This window comes from Oncorhynchus masou, chromosome 32 (assembly GCF_036934945.1).
Source record: "Oncorhynchus masou masou isolate Uvic2021 chromosome 32, UVic_Omas_1.1, whole genome shotgun sequence".
Classification (NCBI taxonomy): Eukaryota; Metazoa; Chordata; class Actinopteri; order Salmoniformes; family Salmonidae; genus Oncorhynchus; species Oncorhynchus masou.
The window spans coordinates 58754290-58769744 of record NC_088243.1 but is presented as its reverse complement, the minus strand read 5'-3'; the positions used below and the strand labels follow the sequence as shown (position 1 = coordinate 58769744).

General features: G+C 44.3%; 1 long non-coding RNA gene across 1 annotated transcript in view; it reads right to left on the bottom strand.

The window, feature by feature from the left end:
* LOC135526330 (uncharacterized) overlaps positions 1-12299 on the bottom strand; it is a 137376-nt gene extending 125077 nt beyond the window's left edge. Inside the window, exon 1 of the long non-coding RNA XR_010453284.1 lies at positions 11913-12299. This is a non-coding gene — a long non-coding RNA (uncharacterized LOC135526330). The remainder of the gene's footprint in view (positions 1-11912) is intronic.
* Between the last annotated feature and the right edge of the window lie 3156 nt (positions 12300-15455).

Below are 15455 nucleotides of genomic sequence, written 5' to 3'. Positions count from 1 at the left end.
TGTCATGCTCTGATCCCATATCTCCATAAGCAAGTCAGTTAAGAACAAATTCCTAATTTCAATGACGGTCTAGGAACAGTGGGTTAACTGCCTTGTTCAGTGGCAGTTAACTGCCTCTGGAAGCAACGTCAGCACAATAACTGTTCGTTGGGAGCTTCATGAAATGGGTTTCCATGGCCGAGAAGCCGCACACAAGCCTAATGTCACTATGCACAATGCCAAGCTTCGGCTGGAGTGGTGTAAAGCTCGCCGCCATTGGACTCTGGAGTGATGAATCACAATTCACCATTGGATACCAATAGAACGCTTCCTGCCCCAATGCATAGTGCCAACTGTAAAGTGTGGTGGAGGAGAAATATTGGTCTGGGGCTGTTTTTCATGGTTCAGGCTAGGCCCCTTAGTTCCAGTGAAGGGAAATCTTAACGCTACAGCATACAATGATATTCTAGACGATTCTGTGCTTCCAACTTTGTGGCAACAGTTTGGGGAAGGCCCTTTCTTGTTTCAGCATGACAATGCCCCCGTGCACAATGCAAGGTCCATACAGAAATGGTTTGTCGAGATCGGTGTGGAAGAACTTGACAGGCCTGCACAGAGCCCTGACCTCAACCCCATCGAACACCTATGGGATAAATTGGAACGCTGAATGTGAGTCAGGTCTAATCGCCCATATCAGTGCCTGACTTCCCTAATGCTCTTGTTGCTGAATGGAAGGAAGTCCCCACAGCAATGTTCCAACATCTAATGGAAAGCCTTCCCAGAAGAGTGGAGGCTGTTATAGCAGCAAAGGGAAAACCAACTCCATATTAATGCCATGATTTTGGAATGAGATGTTCCACGAGCAGGTGTCCACATACCTTTGGTCATGTAGTGTAGTTTAAAATCAAAGTTACCTGCTGCATATCTCCAAATTCTGCGAACAGCTCTTCTGCTTCCAGTTGCTCACGGTGTATCCATTATAGCTCAGTGGGTGTATCATACAATGCGTCCATATGACAGAGGGAGTCACATTCATAACGAGAGTGCAGAGGCCTGCCCGCCGTCCCATGATAGATTGAGCACCATCTGTGCAAAAGCCCATTGTTCGATCACATGTAATCAGTTTTTTGTCAATATAGCCACACAGCACACTGAACATCCCCTGTGCCGTTTCATGCTCGGGAATCGAGAGGCAGAACAATATGTCATCGTGAATAGCATCCCCCAACATGTAGCAAACAAAAGTCAATGCATGGGCATCTCTGTCTTCAGCTAACATCTATTTAGAGAGCATAAGGTGGGGAGTTTTTGAGTCAATCAGTCAGAGCTATAGCATCAATTCTTAGTTTCACAGTGTTACCTGACAAAGGTACTGATGTGAGTTTCTGCCTCCCCACACATTGTTTTCAGCATTTCAATTGCGGCCGGTAATATCAGTCTGCATTAGTGTGTGGTTTCATAGCATAGAGGGTTTAGCCATTCACCATGGAAATGATTCAAGTGCAGCGGTCAAGTGCGTCTTTTCCCACAATCTAAGGGCACTCTCTGGATGAATTTCAACTTTTAGATTTGAATCATTTTCATTTCGATTTTTAAGGTTAACCTTACATTACAATGATTTTGAGAGACAAAGACGATATTATGACAGTCGTCTTTTTTTTACCAAGATTTTGGAAATTCTCCCGCGACCCCATTTTCATATCAGGTAACTCTGTTGAACATGTTTGCAATCCACATTGTTCTGAGTAATTTAATGGCTTCAATATGGAAAGATATTGTTCAAACACAGCAATCCCACTGAAAAAGGCCCACTATGTCTATAAAATGTATTATGTCTGAGCCAAGGACATGCCCAACACTGTCAATAGACCAGATTAAATGCACTATTGATAAAACCAAAAAAAAAAAAAAGTGAATTAATCCAATCAAAGTCTAATAAAATATAAATAAACTTGTTTTAAACGTCTAAATACAGTTACAGGTGCCATAATTGCTCCCCGTGGGCACATAATATCAGACCTAAAACAACAGACTATGGAGGGTTTCACACACGTCCAAACTTTTTTTACAAGAGCTGGAAAAAATATCCAATAAAAAGCGAAAGGGGGAAATGTCCACTCACCGTTATACTGCCCCCAAAACACACAGTACCAGTTAGAGGTTGACCGATTCATCAGAATGGCAGATTAATTAGGGCCATTTTCAAGTTTTCATAACAATCGGTAATCAGCATTTTTTGGACACCGATTATGGCTCCACGAGGAGACTACGTGGCAGGCTGACCACCTGTTATGCGAGTGCAGCAAGGAGCCAAGGTAAGATACCTGGCTCCTTGTGACAAGGTCGGGTGGTATACAAAAGATAACCCTATTTGGTAAAAGACCAAGTCCATATTATGGCAAGAACAGCTCAAATAAGCAAAGAGAAATGACCATCAATACTTTAAGACATGAAGCAGTCAATGTGGAACATTTCAAGAACTTCAAGTGCAGTCGCAAAAACCATCAAGCGCTATGATGAAACGGGCTCTCATGAGGCCCGCCACAGGAAAGGAAGATCCAGAGTTGCCTCTGCTGCAGAGAATAAGTTCATTAAAGTTACCAGCCTCAGAAATTGCAGCCCAAATAAATGCTTCACAGAATTCAAGTAACAGACACATCTCAACATCAAATGTTCAGAAGAGACTGTGTGAATCAGGCCTTCATGGTCAAATTGCTGCAAAGAAACCACTACTAAAGGACACCAATAATAAAAAGAGACTTGCTTGGGTCAAGAAACATGAGCAATGGACATTAGACCGTTGGAAATCTGTCCTTTGGTCTGATGAGTCCAAATTGGAGATTTTTGGTTGCAACTGCCGTGTCTTTGTGAGACACAGAGAAGGTGAACGGATGATCTCCGCATGGGTAGTTCCCACCGTGAAGCATGGAGGAGGAGGTGCGGTGGTGTGGGGTGCTTGGCTGGTGACACTGTCAGTGATTTATTTAGAATTCAAGGCACACTTAACCAACATGGCTACCACAGCATTCTGCAGCAATACACCATCCCATCTGGTTTGCGCTTTTTCAACAGGACAATGACCCAACACACATCTAGGCTGTGTAAGGGCTATTTGACTAAGAAGGAGAGTGATGGAGTGCTGCATCAGATGACCTGGCCTCCACAATTTCCTGACCTCAACCCAATTTGGATGGTTTAGGATGAGTTGGACCACAGAGTGAAGGAAAAGTGTTCAGCATATATAAGAACTCCTTCAAGACTGTTTGGAAAAGCATTCCTCATGAAGCTGATTGAGAGAATGCCAAGGGTGTGCAAAACTGTCATCAAGACAAAGGGTGGCTACTTTGAAGAATCTCAAATATAAATATATTTTGATTTGTTAAACACTTTTTTGGTTACTACATGATTAAATATGTGTTATTTCATCGTTTTGATGTCTTCATTATTAATCTACAATGTAGAAAATAGTCAAAATAAAGAAATAAAGAATAACCCTTGAATGAGTAAGTGTGTCCAAACTTTTAACTGGTACTGTATATAAACTCATCAAAAAAAGAAACATTTTTCAGGACCCTGTCGTTCAAAGATAATTCCTAAAATTCCAAATAACTTCACAGATCTTCATTATAAAGGGTTTAAACACTGTTTCCCATGCTTGTTCAATGAACCATAAACAATTAATGAACATGCACCTGTGGAACGGTCGTTAAGACACTAACAGCTTACAGATGGTAGGCAAATAAAGTCACAGTTATGACAACTTAGGACACTAAAGAGGCCTTTCTACTGACTCTGAAAAACACCAAAAGAAAGATGCCCAAGGTCCCTGCTCATCTGCGTGAATGTGCCTTAGGCATGCTGCAAGGAGGCATGAAGGCTGCAGATGTGACCAGGGCAATACATTTCAATGTATAACTTGCAGGTGCCTTGGTTATAAGAGTGGGGTAACATCTCACAGCAAGAACTGGCAAATCTGATACAGTCCACGAGGAGGAGATGCACTGCAGTACTTAATGCTGCTGATGGCCATACCAGATAGTGACTTTTACTTTTGATTTTGACCCCCCCTTTGTTCAGGGACACATTATTCCATTTCTGTTAGTCACATGTCTGTGGAACTTGTTCAGTTTATGTCTCAGTTGTTGAATCTTGTTATGTTCATACAAATATTTACACATGCTAAGTTTGCTGAAAATAAACGCAGTTGACAGAGAGGACGTTTCTTTTAATTTGCCGAATTTAGATATCACTGCTGAAAGGTTGAATATGGCCAGCAGTGACATTGCCACGTTGAAAGGCAAATATAGCCTACAAGCGGATTCAGCACTGAATCGCAATTTGACAGTTAGGTCCAACAGACAAAATCGGAAGAAAAACAATAAGCAGCCTTTTTAAATAACATGATGTTCCTAAACAGGCTCCCTACTGTCACTGACATGACACTTTTCACCCAATGGACATCGCACATAATGAGTCAAAACCTTTTACCGAAGCTGGACAAAGTTAATGTCCAATATAAATAAAAAATGGGAATGTGGTTTGACTGTTTTCCTGCTCGTGATATTTCAATAAAACATTGGTGATGTGCATAAGGCTACTGTGTGCGCCTCCGCTATTCAAATCAATGCCATTACCAACTGCGTTACCGCTAAGACCATGTTTAGGTCGGTATTAAATATCTCTAGTTGCGCTTACTGAAAATAGCATATTTGCACATGTTTTAAGGACACATCTCAAATATTTTCACCCCTCCCACTTCTGAGCTGGTGTTAGACAGGTAAATTGCCAACCCTGGTGTAAGGGGTGGAAAATGCCAGTGCGCTATTTTTTACACATGACACAATTGCAAAATAATGTGCATTTGATACATGCGCCTCAGCGCAAGCCAGAAATAGATCCCATAGTCTGAAAATGAGGGTACTGTGCAGGGTTGATTTTCATGGGTGTCATGTACTGTACAGTATGTTCATGCTGCACATGATATATGCCCAAGACAGCCAACCACAATTGTTTCTACATTAGACATGGGAGAAGGGGAGGGAAGTAACGAAATATGAGAAAAATAGATCTTCTGGACTGGACTGCACCAGACACACACAGACATACACACTCCTGGACCTTCAGTAACTGTAATATACCATTTGTGCCACATTGGAGCCCTCACACACACAAACACCATCAAACATAAACACACATACACAGAGTATAACGGCCAGCCTTTACCGGTACACTTGTAAAGATATGATTTACACTTGTGTACTAAAAACACCTTAACACAAACAAACACATTCAAAGTGCAGATGGCTCAAGCCTTCAAAATATGCCAGTGTTTGGGCAAAACCATATATTTTTTAATTACACCGTAACATTTTTACGTGGCAAACAAATGTTGATGTGCAATCTGATTTCCGAGCTGGTCATGGGTGCACCTCAGCCACGCTTAAGGTCCTAAACGATATCATAACCGCCATCGATAAGAGACACTGTGCAGCTGTATTCATCGACCTGGCCAAGGCTTTCAACTCTGTCAATCACCACATTCTTATCGGCAGACTCAACAGCCTTGGTTTCTCAAATGACTGCCTTGCCTGGTTCACCAACTACTTCTCAGACAGAGTTCAGTGTGTCAAATCGGAGGGCTTATTGTCCGGGCCTCTGGCAGTCTCTATGGGGGTGCCACAGGGTTCAAACCTCGGGCCGACTCTTTTCTATGTATACATCAATGATGTCACTCTTGCTGCTGGTGATTCTCTGATCCACTTCTACGCAGACGACACCTTCTTTGGACACTGTGTTAACTAACCTCCAGACGAGCTTCAATGCCATACAACTCTCCTTCCGTCGCCTCCAACTGCTCTTAAATACAAGTAAAACTAAGTGCATGCTCTTCAACCGATCACAAATACCTAGGTGTCTGGTTAGACTGTAAACTCTCCTTTCAGACTCACATTAAGCACCTCCAATCCAAAATTAAATCTAGAATCGGCTTCCTATTTCGCAACAAAGCATCCTTCACTCATGCCAAACATACCTTCATAAAACTGACTATTCTACCGATCCTTGACTTTGGCGATGTCATTTACAAAATAGCCTCCAACACTCCACTCAGCAAATTGGATGCAGTCTATCACAGTGCCATCCGTTCTGTCACCAAAGCCCCATATACTACCCACCACTGCGACCTGTATGCTCTCCTTGGCTGGCCCTCGCTTCATATTGGTCGCCAAACCCACTGGCTCCAAGTCATCTATAAGTCTTTGCTAGGTAAAGCCCCGCCTTATCTCAGCTCACTGGTCACCATAGCAGCACCCACCCATAGCACGCGCTCCACAGGTATATTACACTGGTCACCCCCAAAGCCAATTCCTCCTTTGGCCGCCTTTCCTTCCAGGTCTCTGCTGCCAATGACTGGAACGAACTGCAAAAATCACTGAAGCTGGAGACTCATATCTCCCTCACGAGCTTTAAGCACCAGCTGTCAGAACAGCTCACAGATCACTGCACCTGTACATAGCCCATCTGTAAATAGCCCATCCAACTACCTCATCCCCATACTGTTATTTATTTGATTTATTTTGTTTGCTCCTTTGCACCCCAGTATCTCTACTTGCACACTCATCTTCTGCACATTTATCACTCCAGTGTTTTATTGCTATATTGTAATTTATTTAGCCACTATGGCCTATTCATTGCCTTACCTCCCTTATCCTACTTCCTTTGCACACACTGTATATAGACAATTTCTATTGTATTATTGACTGTATGTTTGTTTATTCCATGTGTAACTCTGTGTTGTCGTTTGTGTCGCACAGCTTTGCTTTATCTTGGCCAGGTCGCAGTTGTAAATGAGAACTTGTTCTCAACTAGCCTACCGGGTTAAATAAAGGTGAAATAACAATAAATAAATAAAAAGCATAAAATAAATCAAATTAGCTTGCTAATATCTGAGGAGAGCAAGCAAACGCTTGCTGAGGCAGCTAAACAAGATGTCTTCTCGCCTTTTCTCTTGTCTGGGTCTTGTGTGCACTCTAAACCCTCTATGTACACGGTGTGAGGACTGCCCTGGGATGAGTCTCCAAATAAAATGAGGAGGGAGGGAAACCATTTGCATTGCAAATACACCATGGATGCAAATCCTGTTTGCCTTGTCGGTTGGAGGGCTGATGTGGAGCTGGAGGATGGAGAGAAGCACTGACAGATCTAGGAATCCCCCCCTGGATCTGGACCACCATCCCTGGTCCTCCTCTCCCACCCAGCCACCCCACTCCCCCGACATGGGTCCAACACCCTTACCTCCTCCCCCAGGGGGGTCAAGGGGAATTTAACATGCAGGTCCCACATTCCTCCAAGGTGATAATTGCCCTGGCAGCAGGCAGGGGACCCTCATGAGCAGGGTAAACAAGCGGAGGGGTGTATCTCTACCCCTCTCCCCTAAAAACACTGGCCCCCGCTACCTCTGCATTCCCACTCCTCAACGTCAAGTACGGCTGTTGCCCCGTGAATTATGGCGTCAAGCACGTCGGCCCCTGACAGCGTATGTCGCCCATGACGCCCATCGAACCGGCTGCAGGGTTTATTTAGTCGCTGAGAGTGCAGAGCTGTTTGCTAGAAGAGCCCCTATCAGCCCCTACTACCAGGTCAGAGCAGACAAGCCTCTTCACACATTATAGATCCTATTCAACCAGGGCCAGGCTAATGCCCTTTAAATAGACTGTTAGAGTCTGGCTAGCTGGGATTTATGGAGGAATCACCACGGCCGTCACCGCTCCCACAAACATCCGCTCAGCTTAATCACCCCCCCTCAATCATCTCTCCACCTTTTCCCCCGTTGTCGGTGGACAACGAGCGGTGTAAGCAGAGGGTGATGGATGGAGCTGGCCTACCACAAGTCTGCCCCTGTTACTGTAGAGCTGCTGCTCTCTTTCCTTCCACTCATCCATCAAACCACAGTCCGATCATCATCACTCCATCCTACGCTTATATCTTAATGGCCAATCATATGTTCACCGCTTATATGTGACATGTAGTGTATATTATTAGCCTGAAGATGTAACTAATACGACCAGGGTAAATGTTCAGTAAGGTGACTTATGAATCCTTCAGTATGTGGGGAATTCAGCTCTCTACACATAAATCCATCGATAATACTCTCGCAATCTCTCTTTGACAACCCCAGCAGGATCATATAAAATAATGTACCCTTTACCTTCTCATAGGCATCAATCAAATGCAGCAGAACACTTCTCGCTGTGCCATTTGCCTATTGTGTTCAGCCCACTGAGCTTACAGAGCCCAGACTGTTTGATCTGGGAGGCGGGGAGAGAGGGCCTATTCTTGTGGGCCTGTGTTTCCTGGTTTGTGCCCACATGTGGTTCCTTCCCTCCAGCCACACACTGAGGCTGAGGGAGGTTATAAAAGCTGAGGTGGTGATTAAGAAACAGGAATAATGACCTCCATAAAACCAGGAATGCGTTTAACTGCTACAGCAGCTCTGGAATCATTCTAAAGCAGAACGCCGGCATTAATATCAGGAATTATACCACTATTCTCAGGAAGGAATTTACTTATTGTATTTAGCGTATTTACTGTAATAAGGGACTTGAAATTAGGGTATACATGGGTATTAACGTCGTTTAGAAAGGAAAGGGGCATGGTAGTACATGAGAGGCATAGCCGGTATTTAGTGTAGTGTGATTATGTCTCCATGGCTTGTAGAGTGAGCCGAGAAGATTTGAGCTCTACCTCAGTGGTGGTGCTGACCTAACTACCGGATTTACATTGTTGGAAATGTGTGGATCCTTCCAAATCCAGGATTAGAGGAGTCAAGCGTGTGCACTCTGACTTCCACTCTCTTTCTCCTCCTCCTCCACACGCACACAAACGCACACAAACACACCCGCACACAAACACACCCGCACACAAACACACATGGTATGGACTTGTAGCGGCCTTATGCTCCACAGGGAGCAAAGGGAAGTTTAAGTAAGTACACACACTCTGACTTCCTCTCTCTCACACACACACACCCACGCATGCATAGGCGCACACACACAAGCGCACACACTAAACTTCCACTTTATCTTTCTTTCTATACACCCAAACACACACACACACACACACACAAACACACATGCATGGTGAGTCCCTGCTGCCTGCGTGCTCAGCACACCCAAACCCCATCACTTTCCTCATTACAAGAGATTCATGGCTTTTTAGGGGCTCTGCGCTTTATCAGGGGATTTCACATTTCCCAGGCTGCCACTTGACATGGCTCACCCAGCTGCCAGCAATCAAGCCAGGCTGCAGAATGGAGGGCTGCAGAGGGGCATTGGCCGCCCAGCCTCCCCAGACTCCAGGCTGCACCTTGATTTGAGCCAAGCGCCAAAGAGCCACTGCTCCTGCTAAGCCCCCATAATTATAGGTCACAGATCCCTTCCTGCCTTCCACCCACATCACATACTGACCTGGCCTAATAGGGGTACTGGTGTGAGAGAGAGAAAGAGGGAGAGAGAGAGAGAGAGAGAGAGAGAGAGAGGGTCAGGGGATTTTCTCTCTTTACTTGAGACAGTAAAAAAAAGTGTGTATGTGTGTGTTTGTGCGTGTGCACTCATGCACGTGTGTGAGTATGCGCGCGACTTGCGTAAAGTGTGTGTGTTTTGTCTAATTGAGAGGTAAGCAAAAAAATGCCTTTAAAGTTCCCAATAAATATCCTGCCCGTAATTTTAAACACCTGCCCATAAACCCCTAAGGAATGCTAAATGAAACCAAGTTGCAGAGCCAGTCTCCTGTCTGGAGTCTCACGTCAAGACAGCAGGATTTGTAATGGCTGTAACCAGGATTAGGGAGTTCAAGCAGAACAGCCAGGGAGAAGAAAAACACTGCACAGCAACAATACAGTACCTTTTTCCCCAGCAAGACGAGTAGCCTTTATAAGCCTTTCAACTTCACCATCAAACTTCAAGTTATGTACTCAGTGGGGATAAAAACAAAGAACAAAATAACCTGATCATGTATGGAGCTGGAACAAAGGGTGAGATCATCGCACGTGTGAAATCATGTCAAATGGTTGTAATCATTAGGACTGGAGCATTTGTTTTGGTGAGTAATGGAATGCTATGAATGAATACATGGTGGATCTACCCTGATCCCCCCCACCCCCTCGCCCTGACTGAGCTAGATATAGTAAGACAGATGATGATTATAATACACAATAACACATCCTACTGACCCCCACCCCCACCCCCACCCCAACACACACACACAAAGTGGCTGGACAGGAAGAAGCTCTTGAACTTGCTTTCGCTTCGGACCCCCAAGGGATGGGGGAGGAGGGGGTATGTGGAGCTATCTGACCCCAGGGACGCAGACGCTACCCTCTTCGCCCCCATCTCTAGTTTCGATTCCCCTGGCTCCTGACGCCTACCTCCCTCTTGCACCTGTCGGCCGGCAATAGACCCCCCTCCCGGGACCTTTCAGCAGCCTGAATATATGGCCCTGCTCGCTGGCTCTGCCTGGCTAATTACTCCTGGGCCCATAGGCCATGCTAGGGCCAGGCGCTTAGTTACTACTGTTACCCTTAGCCTCTCTTAGCCCGGCCTGGCCCAGCTGCCACACCCCCCCCACCCCCAACCCAGTCTACAGCATAGCAGGCAGCCTGGGCTCCTAGCTACATAGGCAAACTGAGCCACGAGTTGCCACAGTCGACCTGGAGATTAAGCACCCTGTCTACACGCAAGCCATGAACAATAGAGCTATCACTCCAGACGAGCAGGCAACAGCAGCTTGAGTCATACACACTCTTAATCCCATAGGTCGCTGCACGAACGCATCACACACATAGGCTACATTCATATACAGTGGTATGCAGGAGGCAATGCGCATTATTGTACAGTTATGGAAATGTTTACTCCATTCGCACAGCATCAGTAGTCTAGTTAAAATATTCCATAAAATACCAGATATTCAATTAAATAATGGATACCATACTATGCATGCAAATCATGAGGGAATTCTTATAGGATAGCCTACCCACTGGGCACACACTGGTTGAATGAACGTTGTTTCCAAGTCATTTCATTTCAATTCAAGATGTTGAATTGACGTCAGTGCCCAGTGGTACATTCGCGTAAATCATCTAAATACTTTCAAATGATGAAATATTTAGGCCTATTTGGAGAAAATGTATTCATATGATCTGCATATCACTTCATTATCCAATCAAATTCGTGCCCTGATAGATTTGTGCAGCAGGACATCCGAATATTCCACTAGAGTGTTATGAAATAAACAGCTCCCCCCACACACTACAGAAGCCTACCTCAGTTGAAAGAGGGCGGACAATAACAAACACCACGTGATTGAATGCAGTAATTTGAGCCTAGACGCACGAAAGAATCGGGCTCAGAGCGTCCTGCTGTCCCGCGGAGGAGGAGATGCACCAACTCATCCCAACACGGGGTGTTTATTTTCCTATCACTAGTTCGTAAATTCATCTGGCAACCTTAGGGTTTCAAGACAATATCTTATATGAAAACATTTCCGTTTTTAAAACACATAATATCGCTCCAACATGCGCAATAACATTTATAGTACAATCGAAACAGTTAGGTAAGCTATTCAGCTCGTCTCGTATCCCCCCTCTGTTTTCTGCCGATTGCACCTGCCATTCAAGCTGAGATCGTTACATAGATAATGTTCCCTTTCGATCTAATTGCAGTACATATATTGTCGCCCTTTACATTACATTTACATTTACAGCCCTGTCCTTGGCTCAAAAGAGTGCGGCATCATGGACGTTATTTGTCTCCATAACACCTCTCGTTTACTGCATCACCGGTGTGAGACTGAGGGGGAAAGTGTGGCATAGCATCTGAACTTGTGCGTGGATGAAAGTAGACCGGTTTTAAAAAGCGCTCAGTCAGCACGCGACTCACTCAGTCTCCTGTGCCTCTGTCTCGCCTGCTTGGTTCACTCCTACATCCTCCAGCGAGCATCACTTCACTGGACCCCGCTGCGAGGAAGCATCCTCCAGCAGCACGGGTTCTGGACATCCTAGGTAGCCCGTCCTGACGTTTGGACCCGGTGATGTCACATCCTGTCTGGGTAATACATAACAAGCCCAGGCATATCAAAATAAAATATGAGAATTGGAAGTGATTTTTCCGGGTCACACGGACGAGTTCACAAGGTCAAGCAGGAAATAAGCGGCAGGCAGAAATACGCCATCCTGAGAGTTGTGAACATTTAAAGTGATACCGGACATACCATCTCGATCATCCGTTGGTGACACGGGCACATTATACTTTTATATAATCATCTGATCCACTACCATCCTATCCCTTGCAGATCCGCAGTCGACTTTTCATTTCCTGGTACGATGTGCGCATTTACGTTGAGGCGTAAGCTATTATGCAATATGAGCTGCTGCATTGTCAGATACTGTTTTAACATACAGTTTTTTATCCAGAGGATATAGGCTAGTGAGCAGCTGGGTGGCTTTAAATTAATAGTTTACTGAGAAACGGAAAGCAGCAGTTGATGGAGAAAAAGAGACACTTGTTACATTATACAGACCAAGTCTAGTCCATAGTGTCTGATTCAATTCCCTAACAAATCCCTGACCTGTTTTCACCCTTGTAGAGTTGCAAAGTGTTACACAGTGTGATAATTGTTTAGAGACACACTTGAATTCAGCCTTCAACAGACTAGAGCAATACGGTTTTAGAACTTAGACCCTCTCAGCGGAAGTATGCCTTTAAAAAGAGCCATTTTTCATAGCTAACATGTTGGAGACAGGGCTGGCTTGTAGAAACAGGAGATTGGACACTTTTAGGGGGGTAGAGGGGAGCCCCTGTTGGGTGGCAGGGGCGAGGGGTGAGCCAGGTCTGGGTGATGGTGGTTGGTTTGGGCGTGGCCCCTGCAAGGAGCCAGATCCTCTTTCTTTAGCTCAAGTTTCTCCTGTTTACCTTTGAACCCTATCCCAGCGGCCCATCTCTGATCTACAGAGCGCCTCCCCTTATGGGCCGTCCCTTTGCCGGCCCAGTGATAGATTGTCCATCGGCATGCCAATGCTGCACAATATTTCCATTTCCTGCCCAGGCAGAGGTATTCGGCGGGGTTGACTGGAGTTCAGCTGCACAGTGTGGTGCCTGCAGCCGCCTGCCACCAGGTCCACTGGCCCTGCGCTGTGTAGCATGGAGACCCAGGACCCAAACATTTGGCCGGGAACATTCCAGAACCTAGGCCCTCTCTTTCTCTCTCACTCTCTCTCTCTGTGTCACAAAACAGCCCCCTACGACTGCCCGCCGTCCCGTTGTACCCCAGCCAACAGTCAACAGCACAGCTTACAACTGGGGCTCACTACAAACTTGGTGAGTATAGAAGATATAGCTTGGTATAATACAGTAATAAGCAAAACATTAACTTGCCTTTTTATGGTAAGAGCACACTCTCTCCGGTTAATTTGGTTTCAACTGGCTTCTATTACTTTTACAGTTGGTTTACATCTGTTATCCTTCTCTTACCATAAATGATGCAAATTCTTATGTGTCTTTTTCTGTATTCATATCTTTACAGACAGAGAGGAACTTCTATCTGGCGAATACCTGGCAAATATTTCCTTTTTATCTCTGTTACTGGGAACCTATGCCAAATACTTTTGCAAGGACAAAAAATATGATTGTTAGAAACACAAGCAGGAATGAAGCCATGGATCAAGTTTGACATTATTATCTGGGTCAGTTATATTTATGTTACATGGTGGTTCAAGCAAACAGGATTATGTACATTAATATCTATGTGACTAAAGCAAGCAAATATCCAGTGTGTGCATCTGTGTGTGTAAGTACAGTCTCTAGTGAAAGTCAACAAACCCTTTACACAGTCGTCACATTAGGGGCTTAAAATTCAATCGAATTGAAAGATTTTTTTCCCCCTACCGATTTACACAACCTGCTCCCCATTTTGAAAGTTAATGAAAAAATATAGAAACATTTCCAAACTAATAAAGAAATGAAGATGTATTGATTGCATATATCTTCACTACGCAGAGTTAACAATTGGTGGGAGCACATTTGGCAGCCATTAAAGCTGTGAATCATTTTGATTAAGAGTCTACCAACCTTGCACTCTTAGGGCAACATATCAACAACAACAAAAATTAATTGCTTAAGATCAAAACATTTTGTTGGGGGTCATTGATGGACAGCAAAATTTAAACCTTGTCTCTAAATTTTCAAGCAGATTAAAGTCAGGACTGAGACGGGATCATTTAGGAACACTATTGGCATTAAAATGTATACAATTATCCCGCTGTAAAATAAAACTCTATCCCAGGGTTAAGGCTACAGCAGATTTCCCTATAACTTCTTACTTGAGCTTTGCTCCTTTCATATTTATTTTGATCATTACAAACTCACCAGTCCCTGCCAGGGACAAGAATACCCATAACATGATGTTGCCACCACAATGCTTGAAAATACAGAGGATCAACATCATTGCATTCGCTCCACATTACTGGATGACAAAGTCAAAAAAAGAAGGAAGCCTGTGTTAAAATAATCAACTTCAAATCATCCATTCTGTTTGCAACAAGGCCAATAAATAAATGAACTTTTTGGCCTAAATTAAAAATGCTAGGTTTTGGTCAAATCTAATACAACACAATACAAAGTGAAACTCTCTGTGTTTTCAAATATTGTGGTGGCAGCATTATGTTATGTGTATGCTTGTCACCAACAGGGAATGGGGAGATTGTCAGGATCAAAATAAATATGAAAGGAGCAAAGCCCAGGTAAAAATCTAGAGGAAAACCCTGTGATAGTTTTATTTTTGAGCAGGACAGTTACACACATTTTAAAGCCAAAGACACACCAGAATGGCTTTCAGATAGGTGTTAAGTGTTCCTGAGTGGTCCAGTCTCAGTCCTGAATTAAATTTGCTTGAAATCAGAGGCAAGATTTGAGTATTGCTGTCCATCAATGACTCCCAACCAAATGTATATAGCTTGAGCAATTTTGACAAACTCGGTGGATACATGTTGCCCTAAGAGTTGTGCAACGTTTGTAGAATCGTATTCAAAATTATTCAAAGCTGTAATCGGTCCCAAAGGTGCTTCCACCAAGTTTTAACTTTGGGGTGTGAAGACACACGCAATCAAGACATCTTCATTTAAAAAAATGAATTTGGAAAATGTTCCATCATTAAAAATGTGGAGTAGGTTGTGTAGATCTGTAGATTTCATTTTAAGGCAGCAAAGGGGTGTGTAGACGTACACTAGACACTGCATGTGTATCTGTGTGCGTTCTATAGTGATTTGTGCTTGGTGGAGGCTGCAGTGTGGCAATGCTTTTGAGGGCGGTGATTGGCTGGTGTGAGCCAGGAGGCTGGAGTCAGGCAGGAGTGAATGCTGTGAGGCAGGCAGTGCGACCTAGTGGTGGGAGAGAGGGACGGGGTGTAGCATGTACACACACACACAC